This window comes from Cebidichthys violaceus, unplaced genomic scaffold (genome assembly GCF_023349555.1).
Source record: "Cebidichthys violaceus isolate CVI_PGR_0920_01 unplaced genomic scaffold, fCebVio1.0.p SCAF_188, whole genome shotgun sequence".
NCBI lineage: Eukaryota > Metazoa > Chordata > Actinopteri > Perciformes > Stichaeidae > Cebidichthys > Cebidichthys violaceus.
The window spans coordinates 2119-22375 of NW_027176359.1; the positions used below are offsets into that span (position 1 = coordinate 2119).

Sequence of the window (20257 nt, forward strand, 5' to 3'; positions counted from 1 at the left end):
ACGGAGGGGAGAGAGAGAGAGAGAGAGAAGAGAGAGACAGAGAGAGGGAGAGAGGGAGAGAGAGAGAGAGGGAGAGAGAGAGGGAGAGAGAGAGAGAGAGAGAGAGGGAGAGAGGGAGAGAGAGAGAGAGGGAGGGAGAGAGAGAGAGAGAGAGAGAGAGGGAGAGGAGGGAGAGAGAGAGAGAGGAGGCTCTTCTTACCTTGAGCTTCATCATGGAGTCCTGCAGAGTCTGTCTCCCCGGGCGGCGGTGACCTCGTCCAGGCCGATGAGCTTGGCCTTGTAGCGGGACGCCATCGCCCTTAAAACGCCTGATGAGAGCCGCCTCGCTGCGATCCTGCCCTGCAGACGCACACACACACACACACACACACACACACACACACACACACACATCAGTCCACGGTACATCTTCCAGTCAAGGACCTCCGTCTACCTCAGACCAGGGCTATTACCTGGGGATCATCAATCAAGTAGACCACAAGACTTCAGCAGTAATCTTACAACAAACAACAACAACAACAACAACAACCAGCAGCAGCAGCAGCAGCAGCAGCAGCACAGTGCAGGTCGACGCTACGGACGCTAGCAGCATCTTGTGTTAGGGAGCGTTTGGCACCGGTCAATAAAGACGCGTGAATCAATGGAAATCCAGCAGGATTAGAGTTTAAACTCTCTGGATATTTCCCCTGCAGGGTACCGGTGTGACATTTTGCTCTTATCTCCCCCCTCCCTCCCTCCCTCCCTCCCTCCCTCCCCCCCCCCCTCCCTCCCTTCTCGCCCTCTATTGTGTCCGGGATTGTCGGGCATTGTGCGAAGCATTGGTGTCGCCGTGGCGTGCGTGTGATGACCTTGCTCTCGTCCAGGAACAGTCAGAGCGTTATCTGCTGAAGTGACTCCAGCGCTGCTCTTCACACACAATGCAGAGCAGAGCAGAGAGACTTTCTCTTTGTCTCTCTCTCTCTCTCTCTCTCTCTCTCTCTCCATCTTTCTCACCATTTCCGTTTCTCTATCTCTGACCTGCAGTGCGCAAATATTTCATCATCAAGTGTCGTATAGGGGAAACACTCCTGCATCTGTGTGTGTGTGTGTGTGTGTGTGTGTGTCTGAGTACGATGTGAGTAAAAGACTGCAAGAGCGATAGTGAGAGGAAGAGGCGTAATGATAATGCAGCATATTCAGATAATATATTGAGGCATTAGTTCAGTTCTCTATAACGGCGTGACTCTTGGAAGGTCACAGTCGGAGTGATGGAGAGGTCCCGCTCCTCCTCTTCTCCTTCTTTCACACAGAGTTCCCACAGCATCGTGTCCTACAGCTCCACTGGATCACCTTCTCACTAACCTCCACATGGATGGATTACTGAAAGTGCCTCGTGGGCACAGACCCAGGGGCCCAGGGTGTCAGGGGCCCCACTGACTATTTACAAACGCACCCCTGTCACACAAACGCAGTGTAGATTAAACACGCCAGACTCAGATATTAAAAAACATAATGTCAGTCGGGCTCGGTTATGACTCCCTCGGACTCGGGTCGAGGTTCGGACGGAGCCTCTGTTACTCTGGTACCAACCAGGAAGAGACACACACTGACCCCAAAGAGACTATTTAAAACGTGACCACAATAAAACTCACAGACTACAATGAAGAGACGCAAAACAACTACAAAGAGACACAACAACTACAAAGAGACACAACAACTACAAAGAGACACAACAACTACAAAGAGACAAAACAACTACAAAGAGAATCAAAACAACATCAAAGAGACAAAACAACTACAAAGAGAATCAAAACAACTACAAAGAGACAAAACAACTACAAAGAGAATCAAAACAACATCAAAGAGACAAAACAACTACAAAGAGACACAACAACCACAGACAAAAACGACTTCAAAAAGACCAAAACAAATACGATGAGACACAAAACAACCACACAGAGACTAAACATGACTGAAGAGACACAAAACCACAGAGAGATGTGTAGCATAAAAAACACAAAATGATCACACAAAAAAAAGGCCAACTACAACAAGTGTAAAATCTGTGTTTGGCTCCTGGCGGTGGGGCCTTTTTGCATTTCTGTGCCCAGGGGCCCCGTTTGTCTAATAATCCGCCCGTGATCTCCCACCTCACTCTGTGTTGTGTGCCGACCCACACATGAACACACACACACACACACACACACACACACACACACACACAACATGCCCATTCCTTAAATGCTTCATTAACATCCTCTGAGTTAAATGGTATTAGCGTGGGGTTGCGGAGGTCGGACAGCGTTTAAGGACATTTATTAAAGGGCCTCATTACCAGAGGAATAACAGGAGTATGATGCCGGGTCGGATCTTGCGTAAATAGCTCTGAACTGTGAAACTCTGCTGTAGCAAGTTCTTAAAAGTCCAAGGCTGCCGGAGATTATGTTTGTGAAAATTCATCAGTCTGAACATCCTCGTCCCGTGTGAAGGAAAAACAGACAAACAAGAGGAAAAACACGCCACTTAGTTCTCCATTGATTTAAAACACACACACACACACACACACATACAGACACACACACACACACACACACACACACACACACACACGTATATAAGTGTGTGTGGATGCGCTCGTTCCTCTGAATCATTGAGCAGACACTCACTCAGTCCTACTTAGAGTAAAGCATGACTGTCTGCCTCAAAAGTCTTCAGAGACAAAGCAGCTGCAGAACATCTGTCCTTATTTGGGAGCGAGTGAGAGACAGCGTCTCTCTCTGTGTTGTGTGTCACGTCTCAGTTGGGCTGAGATGAGAGTAAGTGATTAAACCACCGGAGGATTTGTTTCTGTTCCGACGCAGAAGACATTTAAATATTGCCTTCATTAAAGTTGAAACAGCCCCGTCAAATGTGCACACAAGCCAGAACGCACATGAAGTCGCTCGGCGGCTCTGATGACCCCGCCGCCGCTCCCCTCCGTGTAAACAACATGAAACATGCCTCCACTGTTCTTACTGTACGGCACATCCTCCACACACACACACACACACACACATGAGCCGTCTGTCGGGAGGAATGTCATTAAACATTCTGGAGGAAGCTACTGCCGTTAAAGAACCAGAGAGCATCCTTGATGTCTAACTCATGTGTTCGTGTTATTCAAACCAAATGCAGAATGTAAGGAGTGATCTCCACACTCAGGGGGGCTTAGGGGCCGTCCTGACTGCCCTGACTGTCCTGACTGTCGAGTGTTTGAGGACATTTTGAGCCCTTTGTAAACACTTCCCATAAGTCCACATTTCTGCAGACGTTGCCTCGGGGAATTACCCACAATTCATAGCGTCGTGGCGTTAAATCAGGCCGCAACCTCCGATCCTGAACAGTGAAACCAATGCTGAAGTACCTCAAACCTGCTAACGAGGTGACAGAAAACACAGAGGAAACCAGTGAAGTCAACGTGGAAGTGTGTTAAGAGCTGCATTCTCTCTAGTGTCCACCAGGGGGCGACTCCTCTGGTTGTATAGAAGTCTAGTCTAAAATGACTCTACTTCTCTCTTGATTTATTCCCTCAGTAAACATTGTAAACATGAGTTTATGGTCTCAATCTCTAGTTTACAGTCTTCTTCAATACAGCATGATGTTCATTTAGTACATTATGCTCCATTTAGAGTCAAACACACCATAAAGCAGGGGATGCTTTAGGGGCGGGGCTACACTGATTGACAGGTCGACACCAGAGACGATGCAGCGTCTCTACGTCACTCCTCCTCAGTCCATATATGGTCACTGCTCCAGAGAGCTACTAGTGGTCAAAACTCAACACGGTAAAAACAACATTTATGATTAGATCATTTATACAAATGGAACAAATATTAATTCATTCGTAAAGCAAATAAAGTTGATCTGAGTGTTTGAGGGTCACATGGTGCAGACTGTGTGTGAACATGTGTGAGAGTTAAAGAACACCAGATGTGTCCAGCTGCTTCTGTCTCACTGGAACAGTGCTTTTCATTTGAGTTTGACATTTAAGACCTGCTCCCTCCATCTGCATTCATCACTGTTACTGCTGCTGCACACACACACACACACACACACACACACACACACACACACACACACACACACACACACACACACACACACACACACACACACACACACACAGGGTCCAGGGTTACTTCTCCTGCTGAGTGGGTTATATTATTACCTTTAGGAAGCATGTTCCATGAAAGGCCTCCCTGAGAGTGAGTGTGTGTGTGTGTGTGTGTGTGTGTGTGTGTGTGTGTGTGTGTGTGTGTGTGTGTGTGCAGCACAAGAAGCATTCAGTCTGCTGTAAATACATGTCTGTTATTGCTGTGACCCCGCTGAGCTTCAACAATAATGAAAAAGAATCTTCCGTTTCATCTGTCATGGCTGCTCCGAATGCACACACACACACACACACACACACACACACACACACACACACACACACACACACACACACACACACACAAACACACCACCAACCCTCCCATAACACTACTGAAAGAATCTCCAGGTGCATCACTCATGGCAGATCCATTGCTGAACACACAAACACACACACACACACACACACACACACACACACACACACACACACACACACACACACACACACACTCTTTTACAGTCAATCACAAAATACAGACTTCTACTCACATCTTCACAACCCAACAAGACCAAACCACACACATACACACACACACACATTGGCCACACCAGCAGCTTCAGTAAAGCTGTTACTACCTTACAATGTATGTATGCATGTGTGTGTGTGTGTGTGTGTGTGTGTATCTGAGTACTTGGTATGCAGGGCTGGTTTGACTGTCTGTCTGAAGCAACAAGCAGAGGGGGGGGGGGTGGAATGTGATGGATGGATGAATGAGAGCGGCCTCCATTGGATAAATGTCACTCAGGATTACAGCGTTATGACAGACAGAACCCCCCCCCTCCTCTCTCCTCTCTCTCTCACACACACACACACACACACACACACACACACACACACACACAGACACGTTGACTTCCACAGGTGATACATGGCAGGTGACTGCAGGTACAGTAGGTCTAACCCCCCCTGAGGGGACCCCCCAGCATCGCCCCCGGCAGCTGTAACCATCTGCCTCTCTGGTGCCCCTCCATCACTCTCTCTCGTCAACGAGTCCCGCCTCCAGCCTCCTCTCCTCTGGTTACCTTCACATTACATGCTGGAGTAAATCTGCCCGACAGGAAGGATATTCATGTTTACTACGTCATTTACTCACTTATTGTTTTAGTGTCAGAATTAGGAAACGAGGTTTATCGCCCCCAAAATGTGCCTTTTGGGTGTTTGATACGTTCAATAAACAGGAAATAAAAAGAAGTGAAGAGCGACGTCGTTACGACAGTTTATCAGTTTATCTCAACTTTATTTGGAGGTAAAACCTGAAAAACTGTGGAAGCAGGAAGTCAGTCTGTAAACGGTGACGCTTGTTTTCAGCGATGTCGCCTCGTTCCAAAACCTCAGTAATGAACTTGCGCGTCGTCACCGTTGCCGATAGAAACGACGGCGGAACCACGGCCCACGGTGCGTTAAACTGGAGTGTCGTTGAGCTCGGTCTGATTCGTTGCCATCTCATCTGCTCCTTTGATGGACGATCTGCTCGCTCACTCGGCTCCTCTTCCCAAACAAGCCGACGCCGCTGCTTCCGTTCGGCACCGCCCGCATTGTTCTGCAGCGGCCGGTTAAAGTGAGTAGCTTGTTTCTCGCTGCGCTGCGGATGAAGAAGCACCCAGAGGCTCTTAACTACAGCTGGGACGGTTCCCAACAAACACTCAAACGGCACATGAGGGAACCCGCCAGTTACTCTCCAATTAATCCTGCTTCTAGACCCGGCTGCCCAACGTGTGTGTGTGTGTGTGTGTGTGTGTGTGTGTGAGCTGTTTCTGTGCTTTCTTTACCTATCAGAGGCTTTGTTCTGATGAAGCGGTCGCTCACACAGACTCGTTTAAACCCCAAAAAACAGCAACGTGCCAAGAGAAACAACAAGTTTCCCCGTCTGCCCGTGCTTAACGCTGGCCGATTGATTTGGCAGGCGACTGCTCACACTTGACTGAGTGTACAGCAGTCTGCATGTTGCAAACACACAGGCGCTGGAGCGAAGCGCCGGGTGTAAAACGAGATTATGAAGCGCTGTTCAAAATGAATCACAATAAACGAGCGGCGAGGTGCGTTCCTGAGCCGAAGTCGTTCATCGTGAAAGGAGGAGATGAACCGAGCGGAGCAGGACTTCGGTCCTGATAGCGGTGGTCTGTTTGTCTTCCTCCTCTTCTCTCCGTCTGTCCCCCCCCCCCAAAAAAACCCGCTGCTCTGACCTGGACGAGCCGAGCTGTCTGCGTGTGAACGTGTTGTCCGTCCACGCGTGTCCTGAGGCGTCCGGAGCGATCGCCACCGGGACGGAAACATCAGCGCCGAGAAGACGCGTCAGGGACGGACGTGCACATGTACACAGACATACACATGTGTCTCTACATACACATACATAGGCACACAGCAAACCAATACATATACATTCTACATGCATACATTCTACACATGTAAACATTTACATTCATAACAAAGAGGTTCTTCGTGTTGGAGCACAGAACGCGTAGCGTAGCGTCGCCACAACGACTTTCTATGTTGAATGATTTTGAGTATTTCTTTTATTTCAATGGCTGCTTGTATTTGTTGTGTGTGGATGAAGAGCTCCTACATATTAAAGACCTTCATGAGACGCACCATCAACACGCCATCAGTAGACGCTCAGGGGCAAAGCTGCAGGGAGCGTGACGACGTGATGAAGACCAACAACAACACAAAGAAGGGTCAAAGGAACACAGGACTTTAATAAAGGAGGCCGGTGAGTTTAAATGACGATCGTGACGCGTTTTCAGTGCCTATGTTAGGTTGTTCACGTGCGTACGTTAAGCCTAAACACGAGGCCTAAACCTGAGTTTAATCTTAGTTTGACGCGCCGGACTCCAAGGACTGATCAAGGACTGATCAAGGACTGATCAAGGACTGATCAAGGACCGATCAAGGACCGATCAAGGACCGATCAAGGACTGATCAAGGACTGATCAAGGACCGATCAAGGACCGATCAAGGACTGATCAAGGACCGATCAAGGACTGATCAAGGACCGATCAAGGACCGATCAAGGACAGATCAAGGACCGATCAAGGACCGATCAAGGACTGATCAAGGACCGATCAAGGACCGATCAAGGACTGATCAAGCACTGATCAAGGACTGATCAAGGACGGATCAAGGACTGATGGAATGCAGCTGTCGTTTGACTGTAAAGGTTTGAATACGTGGGTCGTTTTGGTTAATGTCTTAAAGGGCTTCCGTACCGATACCCAGTCTTAAGCTGAGCAGATAAAAGGAGTTCATGAAACGCTGGTTCACTAAATAGATCGACCTCTTCCTCTTTAGGAGAGCTTTTAAAAAATGGAGTTACTTTTTAACTTTGTCCCCCAACTCCAGCGCACAGATTCTTGTCTTGGATAGGAACACTCGCCGCGGGCAGGACGGCTTGTGTGCTCCTTACTTACGTACTTACTGCTTGTTATTTTCCTCTCCACAGATCTTTGTTTCCTGCCACGAAACCCACGGAGGACTTTGTGTGCGCGGCTGTCACCACAAGAGTTCATTATTTCATCGCTCACTTAGCCGGTATGCAGCAGAGTGGAATTTTAAGAAACGCTCGAAGCTCTTAATGCAGTACAATGAGGGCGGAACAACTCCCTGCTCCTCATTGGCAAAGGTGTTTCTACAGTGAGTTCTGGGTTCTGTTCATTATTTTCACCAGAACAACATGTACTGTACTCTGGACCACTGATCTGTGATCTGATCGAGAACACAGCAGCTTCTTCAGAGGAATAAGGTGATTTAATATAAGAAGCTCTGCAAGCATGAGGCCTCTCCCAATCCTGTGAACTCTCTCTGTCTCTCTCTCTGTCTGTCTCTCTCTCTCTGTCTCTCTCTCCTTCCTCTACCCAGCATCCCTCTGTCTGTGCAGGACTCTTGGTGCTAAAGCTTGTTTCCCGCCCCGGCTTTTAATTACAAGGTAATTGGTCTCACTAACGAAGGGGAAACATGGCCACATGACATATATGTGTGTGTGTGTGTGTGTGTGTGTGTGTGTGTGTGTGTGTGTGTGTGTGTGTGTGTGTGTGTGTTGTTTGTGGGTGCAGCTGTGTGTGTTCTGGGCTCTGACAGGGTATCAGAGAGTGGGCTGCTGTGTAAACAAGCCGCTAGAATCCTGTCATGCAGCAGTCCCCCCCCCATGGACCGCACTGTCGGTCGTCCCTTTGCCGCCACCGCTCACACTCACACACACACACACACACACACACACACACACACACACACACACACACACACACACGCACACACACACAAACCCTGCGTTGAGAGCTTCTGAAAAAACACTTCCTGTCTTCAGATGAAGAAGGAAAAAGCTCCTCACGCTTTGTCACATTTAGTCTGATCAAACACTAAAAGACTGAATTCTGACTGAAAAGTGTCAAAACTATTTGTTTCCTTATTAATCTGTGTGAACATGTGAGTGTGTGTGAGAGTGTGTGTGAGTGTGTGTGAGAGTGTGTGAGTGTCAGACACTAGAGGACGTTCTCTCAAAGCATTAGGAAACAGGTAATTCCTCAGAACACAGCGGTGCTCCTTTCATCCTGACGTGAGTGAGCCAGAACAAACTCTCTCTCTCTCGTCTGTCATCTCTCTCTCTTTCTCTTTCTCTCTCTCTCTCTCTCGTCTGTCATCTCTACCAAAACATGGAAGCACTTGAAGTTGTTGTCCTTCCCCTCTCTGTCTTCCTGTGTCTCATCTTGCGTAATGAACCCCGTCCCCTTCATTCGCTCGGCCGGGGTCCTGGAAGGGAGTGACGGTGGACCGGAGGAACATCATAGAGCATGAAAAGGAACAAAAAGGAAGCTCCACCATCTGTCAGTCTGTCTGTGACTCTCTCTCATCTCCTCTCACTGTGAACACACTCTCAACATCTTCTCTTTAAGTCCAAATTAAATTAAATTGATAGTTTTCTTCTGTCAACAGCAAACCAATCTGCTGTGCACATTTGTTTCCTTTCTTTCTTTCAATCATTTTATTTTCAGTTCATAGGTTACACACTGTATGCTACCCTCAAAAATCAGACTCAGAAAACAACACCAACATGGATCATCATCATCCTCCATATAGACCCTGCAAAATAACGGAATATCGGATGTGATGAATGAATGAAAAGACGACAAGCAGAGGAGGAAAATGAGGACGCAAACGATCTGTTAGGAGTTTGACGGCTATTCATTTCTACTTCAGGACGTAAAATAACGTCGTGAAACAACCAGCGAATAAAGTTTCAGTTCAATACGATGATACTTCCTTCTGAAGCTGTCTCTAACCACCAATTAACCTTAAACAAATCTAAAAGTAAGAAAGAAGACAGCTAAAATTGAGATCAAAGTGATGATTAAGAGTTAAACTGCTGTTAGCTAGCCGCTGTTAGCTAGCCGCTGTTATCTAACGGCAGCTAGCTAGCCGCTGCTCGCTAGCTGCTGTTAGGTGGTTGAAAAACGTGACTGGGTGAAAGTACGGTTCTCAACAGCAACCGCTGAGGCAGCGTATGTCAATATGTGATTTAAATGTGTACATTAATACAAATAATATTTGATTTTAATGGTATTTCTGGTGTCGACAAGCGACGTTTAGTCACTAATCACATCCCTACTTCCTTGTTTTGTGAATGAAGCTGTACACAAGTTGCTGCAACATCTCTGTTTGATCAATCAGTTTACACTTCCTTACAATATTAACATTTAAAAGAAATCTGAAAATCACTTTTTTTTACTTGAAAACAGAATAATAAAAAAGAGCAAACTTTTGCACACCAGTAGGTTGACGTAGAGGAATATATGTTCGACAATATGGAACAAAATAATGTCCTTCATCAGGAGAGCATTAGTTCAATAGTTAGACCCACGTGGACCAATCAGGTGACACTACAAAATGACATCACTCAATCAATCAGGGGCCTACAACACAAGCATGAAAACATAAACATAATCACATACGGGAAGTGTGTCTTTAAAATAGACCAAAATGCACAAAAAAAAAATACCAGGACAAATATTGAAAATATGCAATTCATAACTGGTTGGAGGTCTGTTTGTGTGGAAGAGAACACAGCGGCTGTCAGCGTCTAACAGAATGAGAAGCGTCCTCTCAAAGCACAGTCCTTCAACCGCACAGCGGGGCCAGAGTGTCGGCCTCCGTCCCGTCACAGCCCACGTGTGACATTGGGACGCTTTCTTTCCTTTTGTGCAAATTGCAAATTATGAGTGCGGGGGGGGGGGGGGCAAACTGTTGCTATGGAGACTGTAGTTAGTGATGCAGCGGGCAAAGCCACACCGACTAGTGTGTAGGAGAGGACTAAGCCGACGCACACGCACACACACACACGCACGCGCACGCACGCGCACGCACGCACGCACGCACGCACGCACGCACGCACGCACGCACGCACGCACGCACGCACACACACACACACACACACACACACACACACACACACACACACACACACAGTCCAAGACTCAGGACAGCAAATAAAAGGCTTTTGACTTTGTTGAATGTATTTATTTATTTACCTTTATTGCTATTCTATTTTGCACTGGTGTCTTCTTTTACACTTAATAATTATTACTCTTTTGTTCATCTACGTTTATATTTTTATTTCTTTTTGTCATTCTTCTGTCACTCTGTTTCCTCGGGGATTAATGAAAGCTTATTTGAAAGCTGGGATGAAGCCCTTACAACATGTGAGAGTGTGTCATCAGTGTGTCATCAGTGTGTCATCAGTGTGTCATCAGCGTGTCATCAGCGTGAGACGCTGCACGGAGAGACGGGTTCACAGAGTGGCATTCTGGGGAAGAGCGGTGATCACATCTCGCCACCTTTACCTTCCCTCCTAAGGATGGATGAACAGAAGGGTGCGACGAGGGCACAGTCGGGTGAAAGAGGAGACAGCGGGACGGAGAGATTACTACGTTTCCAGAAATAAACTGATGGCAGAGCGAGACGGAGTGGAGGCAGTTATCTCTAAATATAGTTTCAGCTGTTTGAGAAAGTGCCACTATCTGCTGCTGAGTGTCGCCCGTTGTCTTCCATCCACCGCTGGCCTCCACCGACAACCCACAACAGCACACGGCCAATTCAATTCAATCTCCGTCTGATTGGAGGGAACAGATCTGATTACCTCTCATCGACGGCGCACACACACACACACACACACACACACACACACACACTCAAAACACCGTTGTTTGTGCTCTAAGATTCCCCGGGGAAAGATATCAGAGTAAATGGCTTCGGTGATTGTGCCAGATAGACTGGATGTGTGCATAATATCCACACCAAGAAGATAATGTGTTTGCTAATCGCACACCAGAGACGAACAAACACACACACACACACACACACACACACACACACACACACACACACACACAGACGCACACACACACACACACACACAAAGGCTAACAGCTGCACAGCTATAACCCTTAACCACTCTTTTCATGCCGCTGGCTGCCAGCTACAGTGCAGAAACACACTCCCACACACCCTCAGCCAGATCCCCGATGTGGGAGAGTCGTGATGTTTCAGAGTTGTCATGACAGCTGACTGCGTGTGTTGACAGCGGCGGAAGTTATCATAATTTGTAATCATATTCTGTGTCACATCGCGGAAAAAAAAGAAGAAAAAAGACAAGCATCAGTGAATGTTTTATCGGAAAACATTTTCACGATGTTATGAATAAAATAGAGCAAATTGAGAGGAAAGGAAATCATTTTAAAAAAACGAGCGATAAATCAGCAAAACACAAAGTGTTATGTTGACACGTAGGATTTTAGGAACGCATAAGTGCCTGTTGGTTACCTGCCAACCCGGCTGCTGGTGTGGACCAGCTTCCACAATCAGAGTCACAATTTTCAGTTCTGACCAGCGAGTGAACGGCTCCACGGCGTGACTCGCTGCTTCTGTTGGGCCTCTGCACCGCCGTGACCACAGGGGGCCGTCTGTCCGGTCCGGTCTCATGAACAGCAGTCTATATCTGGAACGCCTTAAAGCAAAGATCTACAAATTTGACACAAAAGTCACGTGTTTGGCCATAACTCAAGGAGTCATATGCTCGTTAGGGAAATCTGGCTCAAACGTCCAAAAGGATAAAATGACATTTTTGGACAGACATGGACGTAAACTGAGATGTGACTGGTTGGCTAGATGAGACATAAAAACGCGAGGCGGTAATTCTAGTTGCTGCTCCTTGACGTGGCTGAACTTCCCCACACATGTAGATCAAGTTTGAGGAGTGTCAGGTTTTTAACGGCTTTTCCTGCAACAACTTTGCATTTAGAAATACTCTGATATTCGGTAGGCAGAGATCACAGACTCTGTATAATGTAGTTTGTGGACTGCGGTTTTGAAGCTTCCTGTTCGGTGTTTCGGCCGTCGCCATCTTGCTTTTTTTGCAACCAGTGAACAGGAAGTGACCGCATCTGGACTGAGGAGGAGTGACGTAGAGACGCCGTATACGTCTCTGGTAGAGACCTGTCAATCAGCGTGTAGCCCCGCCCCTAAATCATCCCCTCTTTCTGGTGTGTTTGACTCTAAATGGAGCATAATGTACTAAATGAACATCATGCTGTATTGAAGAAGACTGTAAACTAGAGATTGAGACCATAAACTCATGTTTACAATGTTTACTGAGGGAATAAATCAAGAGAGAAGTAGAGTCATTTTAGACTAGACTTCTATACAACCAGAGGAGTCGCCCCCTGCTGGACACTAGAGAGAATGCAGGTTTATTTAAAAACAGTGTTTATTCACACCATATCTATGTGATGGAATACAACTGGACTTAACCAGAGTAGTGTAAAGTAACACTCTCACCACCAGCTTGTTAGTGGACTAACACCGTCCACGGCTTTGACAAGAGGCCCTCTGGAGGATGAAGCAGAAGCAGAGCATGCGTTCATTAAGCATTCTGTAACATCGGTACTTTTATTAATGACACTACACTTGACTTAAAACAAGAGAAGCACGTGTTGTTGAAGCAGTGTCTTGCGTGGTGAAAGTGAGAGATGTGATTCAAAGGTTCCCCGGAGGAAGGCGTCGGCGGGTCATCGCTCTTCATTAGCGAGGTAGGAAGTTAAAAGTGGAGACAAAAGTGTCTGCTGCTGCTGCTGGGCTCAAATGTCACATCGGCCCGCTGTTCTAATTTGACACGCACATAAAAAACAAGAAGTGTTCTGCACCGGCAGAGCGTCGGCGCCATGTTTTATTGATCACGATGATCAGAATGTGTTCCGCTCGTACTAATTAACAAACATCCTCTGCAGTCCTGTTCCTCTGAGCGACTTCAAGGATGCGAGAGACAGACGAGGACGAGGACGAAGGTGGTGAGATTGATTCACAGGTTAGGACGGAACACAAACACTCAGAGTCCACTTCATCAGCAGACCTGTTCAGTCTAAAGCAGAGAAAGTCCATACTAATAGTAACATATACGCTGATGTTCAGTGTTTGTTCACATGGTCATCGATGTCCCTAAGTCATGTGTGTATTCTGACAATGTCACCACCAGCTGAGCGTTACGAGTTCAACATCGACTCACATCGTATCGACTCTTTATAACGAGACGTTCACCGGTGACGTGTCCGATGTTTATCTGTCGTGACATGTTCTTCTCATTGAGTAGGTATTTATATATATATATATATAGACATATATATATATATAAATATATATAAAAGGCTTTTTAAATTGAAAGGTTAGTATTAAAGGTTGTTTTAGAAATGTGTATGATTGATTGAATTCGTGCTCTTATGAAATGCTGAATAATTTCAGATGATATTTGTATCATGAAGGTTTTATTGATTTGATTTCATCCTATATATATATATATATATATATATATATATATATACACTGTTTGTCTATTCATTTACTTGGTCTGGGGCTGTTATGGTTTTTATTGACTCTAATGTGTGTTTTATTGATTCATACTGTTTGTTACTCTTTGTTTTCCATCTGTTCATACCAAAGCACAGTGAAATAAAAGAAGACGTCTTTGTCTTTGCCTCGGCACAAAAGGGGAATAAACAATAAATACAATCAAACATAAAACTATTGTTCTCTGTCTAGAATTCACGATCGGTGAAGCATCCTCAGTACAGCCTGATGTCATGACAGGACTGCATTAGACTGTACAGGTGTACCTAATAAAGTGACCACTGTGTGAATGTCTATACTCAAAATGACATTATATGTATATATATATGTATATATATAAACATATATATGTACATCTTGTTGCTATGCAGGGTCACACATTAATACTGAAATCGATATGATTTGCAGATGAACAAGTAGAGCAGACGGGCGGAGGTGGACGGATGTAATCTTTCTGGATTTATTGAGGATTAATAAAGACTATTACGCCTGAAGAACCCGGCCGACCAATGAGAGAACGGGTCGGAGAACCGCGGTTATTCTCCTCGGGTCACGTCGGTGCTGAAGGCCGGAGGTTATCTCCATCTCGTCGTGGTAATTCAATAAAAAGCCTTCTGGTGGAGAGGAAACAGAACGACCCCTGAGCTCCCCCATGAAACATAACCACACACACACACACACACACACACACACACACACACACACACACACACACACACACACACACACACCGTCTGTGATTAATGTGTGACACGCTGCCGTCCCAGACTCTTTTTCATTACATTCTTCACCACAGAACTGTGAAACAAAGGCCTGAGATTAAACAGCGCTCCTTCACATTGACTCATTAGTCTCTCTCTCTCTCTCTCTCTCTCTCTCTCTCTCCCTCTCTCTCCTGGTGATCAGTCTCTCCTCAGAGTCTCACTCATTCAGGGCAAGGTCATTTTGGAGTCAGAGCAGTGAGGAGGAGGAGGAGGAGGAGGAGGATGTTAGAGGAGCATCCTGCAGCTGTTCTTCTTCCTAACCCTCGTGGTGTTCGGTTACTCTGTGGATCTATTTCCACTCAAATCAGCTCCTGTAGAGACACGTGTACGTACTGTAACAGTGCTTCCTGTTCCTGTTACACGCTTGTTGCTTGCGTTGTGGTATATGATTGCATTTCACTTTCATCACCCTGCCGAGTGTGTGTGTGTGTGTGAGTGTGTGTGTGTGTGTGTGTGTGTGTCTGTTTGAGTGACCCAGATCACAACAGAGATGAGATCTCTTTGTAGCAAAGTGAATTCTACATCATCGAGATGCCGAATGAAGCACCGGACACAAAAAACTTACGAACACCTGCTAACACCAGCTAACACCTGCTAACACCTGCTAACACCCGCTAACACCCACGAACACCTGTTAACACCCGCTAACACCTGCCAACACCCGCTAACACCCGCGAACACCCGCTAACACCCGCTAACACCAGCTAACATCTGCTAACACCTGCTAACACCAGCTAACACCTGCTAACACCAACTAACACCAGCTAACACCTGCTAACACCAGCTAACACCTGCTAACATCTGCTAACACCAGCTAACACCAGCTAACACCTGCTAACACCTGCTAACACCAGCTAACACCAGCTAACACCTGCTAACACCAGCTAACACCTGCTAACACCTGCTAACATCTGCTAACACCTGCTAACACCAGCTAACACCAGCTAACACCTGCTAACATCTGCTAACACCAGCTAACACCAGCTAACACCAGCTAACACCAGCTAACACCTGGCTTTTGTCTTCAGAGGGAACGGTTACAGTCGGCTTTGATTGCCAGATAATTGACCCGTGTGTCGGCTCCAGCTCCGGTGGACACATCAACATGGATTCTGACGATTAGCATAATTTATCATCGTACAAAACACACAATTAATGTTCTCTCCTCAAAGCCACCAGACTCCAGTCAGACAACATTTCACCTTCATTCAAACTCGACGGGAACAAAATGAAACTCCTCAGAAAGTCTCTTTGTTTGTCTTCACTGATCCAACAACCAGCAACTCTGGTTTAACAGTTTGAAAGAGAGACTGAATAATAACAGAAGTAACAACTGTAACAGTTTTACTGTGTCCAACTTTTTACCGTGTATTTGTGCACACCAGAAAGAAAAGGTGTCTATCGACTGTTTTCAGCAAGTTTTCCCGTGTTTGAACCTCATAAACGTGTTAATTTAGTTGGAAAAAACGGTGGAAGATAAGGCGTGTGTATGTGTGTGTGTGTAGGTGTGTAATTGTGTGTGTGTGTGTAGGTGTGTAATTGTGTGTGTGTGTGTGTGTGTGTGTGTGTGTGTGTGTGAGAGAGAGAGACACAGAGGAAAGAGACTAGAGGAGAAGCTAGAAAACCCTCAAGTCTAAACGCTGAAGGCAAACCATTCATCTCTCCTCTCATATGCTCTTCTGGGCTTCAATCCCAGTCCTAGTGAGTGAGTGTGTGTGTGAGTGTGTGTGTGTGTGTCGGCATCTCCCCACATATGGAGAGCAGTCTGAATGATGAACATGATCTCCATTGCAGCAGAACAATGCTGTTTCTAAATAGGACATGAGAGGCATTCAGGCTTCCCTCACAGAGTAAGGTGTATGGGGGTGGTGGTGGGGGGGGCGTGCCGTGTGCAATGAGGCGTCTGCTGCAGGTGATAGCGCGTGCGTGTGTGTTTCCGCGTGGCTTGCCGAGCATCCGCTCAGCGGCGTTCCCGGCGGTGTCCGGAGTGTTTTGCCACATCAATCAGATGCTTATTCGGAGAACGCCGGGCGTCGCTCTCGATGTCGGGCAGCTGGCAGCGAGCAGCTGGGCGATGGCTGCCGGTCCATCACCCCCCCCCCCCCCCCCCCCACCACACCATCACCTCTGCTCTGGGACCGACCCGGGCCTGCTCCCGTACACCTGCTAGCTACCCGCCTCTGGAGCTTTTCACACCTGGAACCACACGGCATCCCCGCACCTGTGTGGTGGCAGCCTACTGTACCGTGATCCGCCCCGCACCTGTTAATTATCTAGGAACAACAGCCGCCCCGCGTCCTGCTGTCTAACCCAAATCCATCATTAATAAAGAGGAAGGAAGCGTGAGCGTGTGTTCACCAGCGCTGAGGCCGCAGACGGTTCTGTTTGTAACATACTGGAGCAGTAGAAGGGATTCCTTTCCTCAAGGAGACGTTCACTAGCACTGAATATCTTTACATAATAAGGAATGTTCTGCTACTTGTGTGTTTGTTGTGTTACATCTGAGTTCCCGTTGTGCGTCCCCCGTGTTGCATAATGACAATAAATGATCCTTGAAATTAGGCCTCATTCCAAATGTACCATTCTACGATTAAAGGTCTTTACACACCGGGGGGCCGCTACTAATTAACGGCACAACAAAAAAAAAACGCCTGGGACTATTACGCGTCTGGGGCTTTTATTGTGGAAGGTGAGGAGGAGGAGATCTGGTCTGCGGTCTGCATTGATTGGTCGACGCAATGAACGAACGGGAAGTTGTGATATCTGTCTGTAACGAGACAAAGGTTGATCTCACTTTAATAATTTGTATGGCAGACGTCATTAAAGCGTCATAAACGCAGGCTTCAAAGTCCAAAGTCTATCCGTGATCGCACCACAATAACCTGGTTTGACTTGGATCTGCAGTATCAATAGTCTACACCTCGGGGCCGTGCGGTGCAGGTGGTCGGCCCTCGCTCCTACCTTTCCTCTTGGAGTCCCGTCTGACGCTGCTGGGCCGGACCGCTGGCTGCAGCTCCGTCTCTGTTGACATCCTCAGGCTCCAACTGGGCTGGACTCCGCCGCCGCCGCTGCCGCTTGGCTCCGCTGGGCTCCTGAGGGCTCCGGGTTCACAGCGTCAGTGCCGGCTGTGCGTGCGTGGGCGCCGGGCGTGTGCGTGGAGGCGCCAGGTGTGTGCGTGGGCACACGGGCTCATGGGAGAGGGAGGGGCTTCAGCCCTGACACGACATCCCACACACACCCACAGAGAGCTGCAGAGAGAGAGAGAGAGAGAGAGAGAGGTTTGCGGTGGTGTTTACTCTCTCAGAGTCCTCAGACGGCGTGAGAATGAGCTGCGTTCTGATCGGGGGTCCTTTGAGTAGATGTTGCCCGTGGTAACAGACCGCCTGTCAATCACGAGTCTCAGCAAGGACGCCGCTTAAAAAACAATCCCACCTCTTCAAAGCACTTCCCTCTGCAAACACGCCACGCATACTCAAGCAGCTGTAAAAGCACGGGCAGCGTTAATAATGACAAAAGATTTATTACAAATGAGTCTGGATGACATCATTTCCTGTCACTGGACTAGCTACGACAATGCTGGGAAAGAAGCACAGCTTAGACAGATCATTAAAAAACATTAGAAACACTGACATGTCGGCTATGATCCCTCATGTCACAGGGTGGTGTAGGTGGTGTAGGTGGTGTACACTGCGATGGATGTTTACAGAAGATACCGGGTTCTTTGTGTCCTCACAATAAGTTTGGTTAAACCTGTCTGATCAGCTGTTTGTTGTCTAATGTTTCCTCGTCTAGCCAACCGACTTGGCGGCTCTACTGTTGTTATTACCAACAGCAGAGAGGACCCAAACTAATGAAACTACTCTCCCAGCATGCACTGCCTCCTTCACCGCTGTTCTGTTCTGGAGTGTTGACTTGGCAGCGACTGCTATAAGTACTCCCCAAAAAAACACTCCGGATCCTCACTCTGACCCAAACAACAAACGCTAGACGAGCTCCTTTCTGTCCACAGAGACACTGAAGCTCAGAGGCCGCAGGAGGAGGCAGGAGCAGGAGGAGGCAGCAGGAGGAGGCAGCAGCAGGGTGACGCGCTGAATAATGAATCAGACTCTTTCTTCACCTCTCAGACCACCGGCCTCGACCTCTCTCTCCGTCTGACAGAGGGCCGACTTGAACAAAATGAAGAAGACTGGCGCTTCTTGGAGGAAGAGGGGGAAATCTCCCCCCCCCCCTCCTCCACGGTGTTTCCGTGTGAACAGGAGGCCCCCCCGTGAGCCTCGGGCGAGAACAGATGAATTGAGAGGCTTTTAATTTGCCGTGGACGGAACAGAACAGAACAGAACAGAGTCCATTTAATTCTGCCAGCGGAGGCCATGTCGGCAAAACGCTGACAATATTCTTTATCAGGTCCAAACACACTGGAAAGAGTGAGTCACTCCAATTACAGGCTCTATCAGCAGCACTGCTCACCAAATGGATGGAGAGAGGGGGGGGGGGGGGGGGGGGGACACAGAGAGAGAAAGAGACAGAGAGAGAGAGAGAGAGAGAGAGAGACAGAGAGGTGTTAGAAGAGAAATGAACAGAGTGGGAGTAAAGTGAGGGGTGAGGGGGAAACACAAAGCGGGTGAGTAAGATAATGAGGTCCGTCGTCTCTCTGGGTTTGTTCTCTGAGTTCTTCTTCTAGCTGTGAAGTCTTTCAGGGAGCATCTGGAGCTCCAGGTTAAGAAAAGCCGGGCCGGTAATCCGCGACTTGGACCGGATCCCCCCCTCCCCACACCAGACCGTCTTTTTTTATTCTACAACTACAAAACCCACAATTCAATGAGGCCAGCAGCTAACGACTAGATTTAATATTAACGAATAATCTCGATAAATTCATCGAAAAATCTTGGGTAGATAACGAGAATAAATATGAAACAGATTCATTGAATATCAAAACAGTTGGTCAGTTAATCAAATAGTCAATGATGTGTTTCTGTGGTTTTACAATCACAAATATATCACGGCAAAGAAGAACATCTGAATGAGTTTTGAGTTGGTCCAATGAGAGCTAGACTCAGTGGAGGGATGAGGTCCAGCTCATCTGAAGCAGAGCGGGGGGGCTGTCCTCCAGAGAGACTGAAGCTTGGTCTACTCCGAAGACTCCGAAGACGGAGCGAGAGCTACGAGTACCTCCACAAGTGTTCTCTGAAACGGCAGACGAACAAACTAAATGAGCTCTGAAGAAGCAAGAAGACAACGAGTGTAATCGTCAAAACCAACCGTAAACCAAACGTAAACCAACCGTCAAAACCAACTGTAAACCAACCGTCAAAACCAACCGTAAACCAGCCGTAAACCAAACGTAAACCAACCGTCAAAACCAACCGTAAACCAACCGTCAAAACCAGCCATAAACCAACCGTAATCCAACCGTAAACCAACCGTCAAAACCAGC

General features: G+C 47.3%; 1 long non-coding RNA gene across 2 annotated transcripts in view; it reads right to left on the reverse strand.

The window, feature by feature from the left end:
* Positions 1-239: 239 nt before the first annotated feature.
* The window catches only part of LOC137874329 (uncharacterized), a 42088-nt gene continuing 22070 nt past the window's right edge, over positions 240-20257 (reverse strand). For both annotated transcript variants that reach the window (XR_011103288.1, XR_011103289.1), the window contains exons 2-3: positions 17785-18071; positions 240-339 (exon numbers count right to left, since the gene is read on the reverse strand). This is a non-coding gene — a long non-coding RNA (uncharacterized lncRNA). The remainder of the gene's footprint in view (positions 340-17784; positions 18072-20257) is intronic.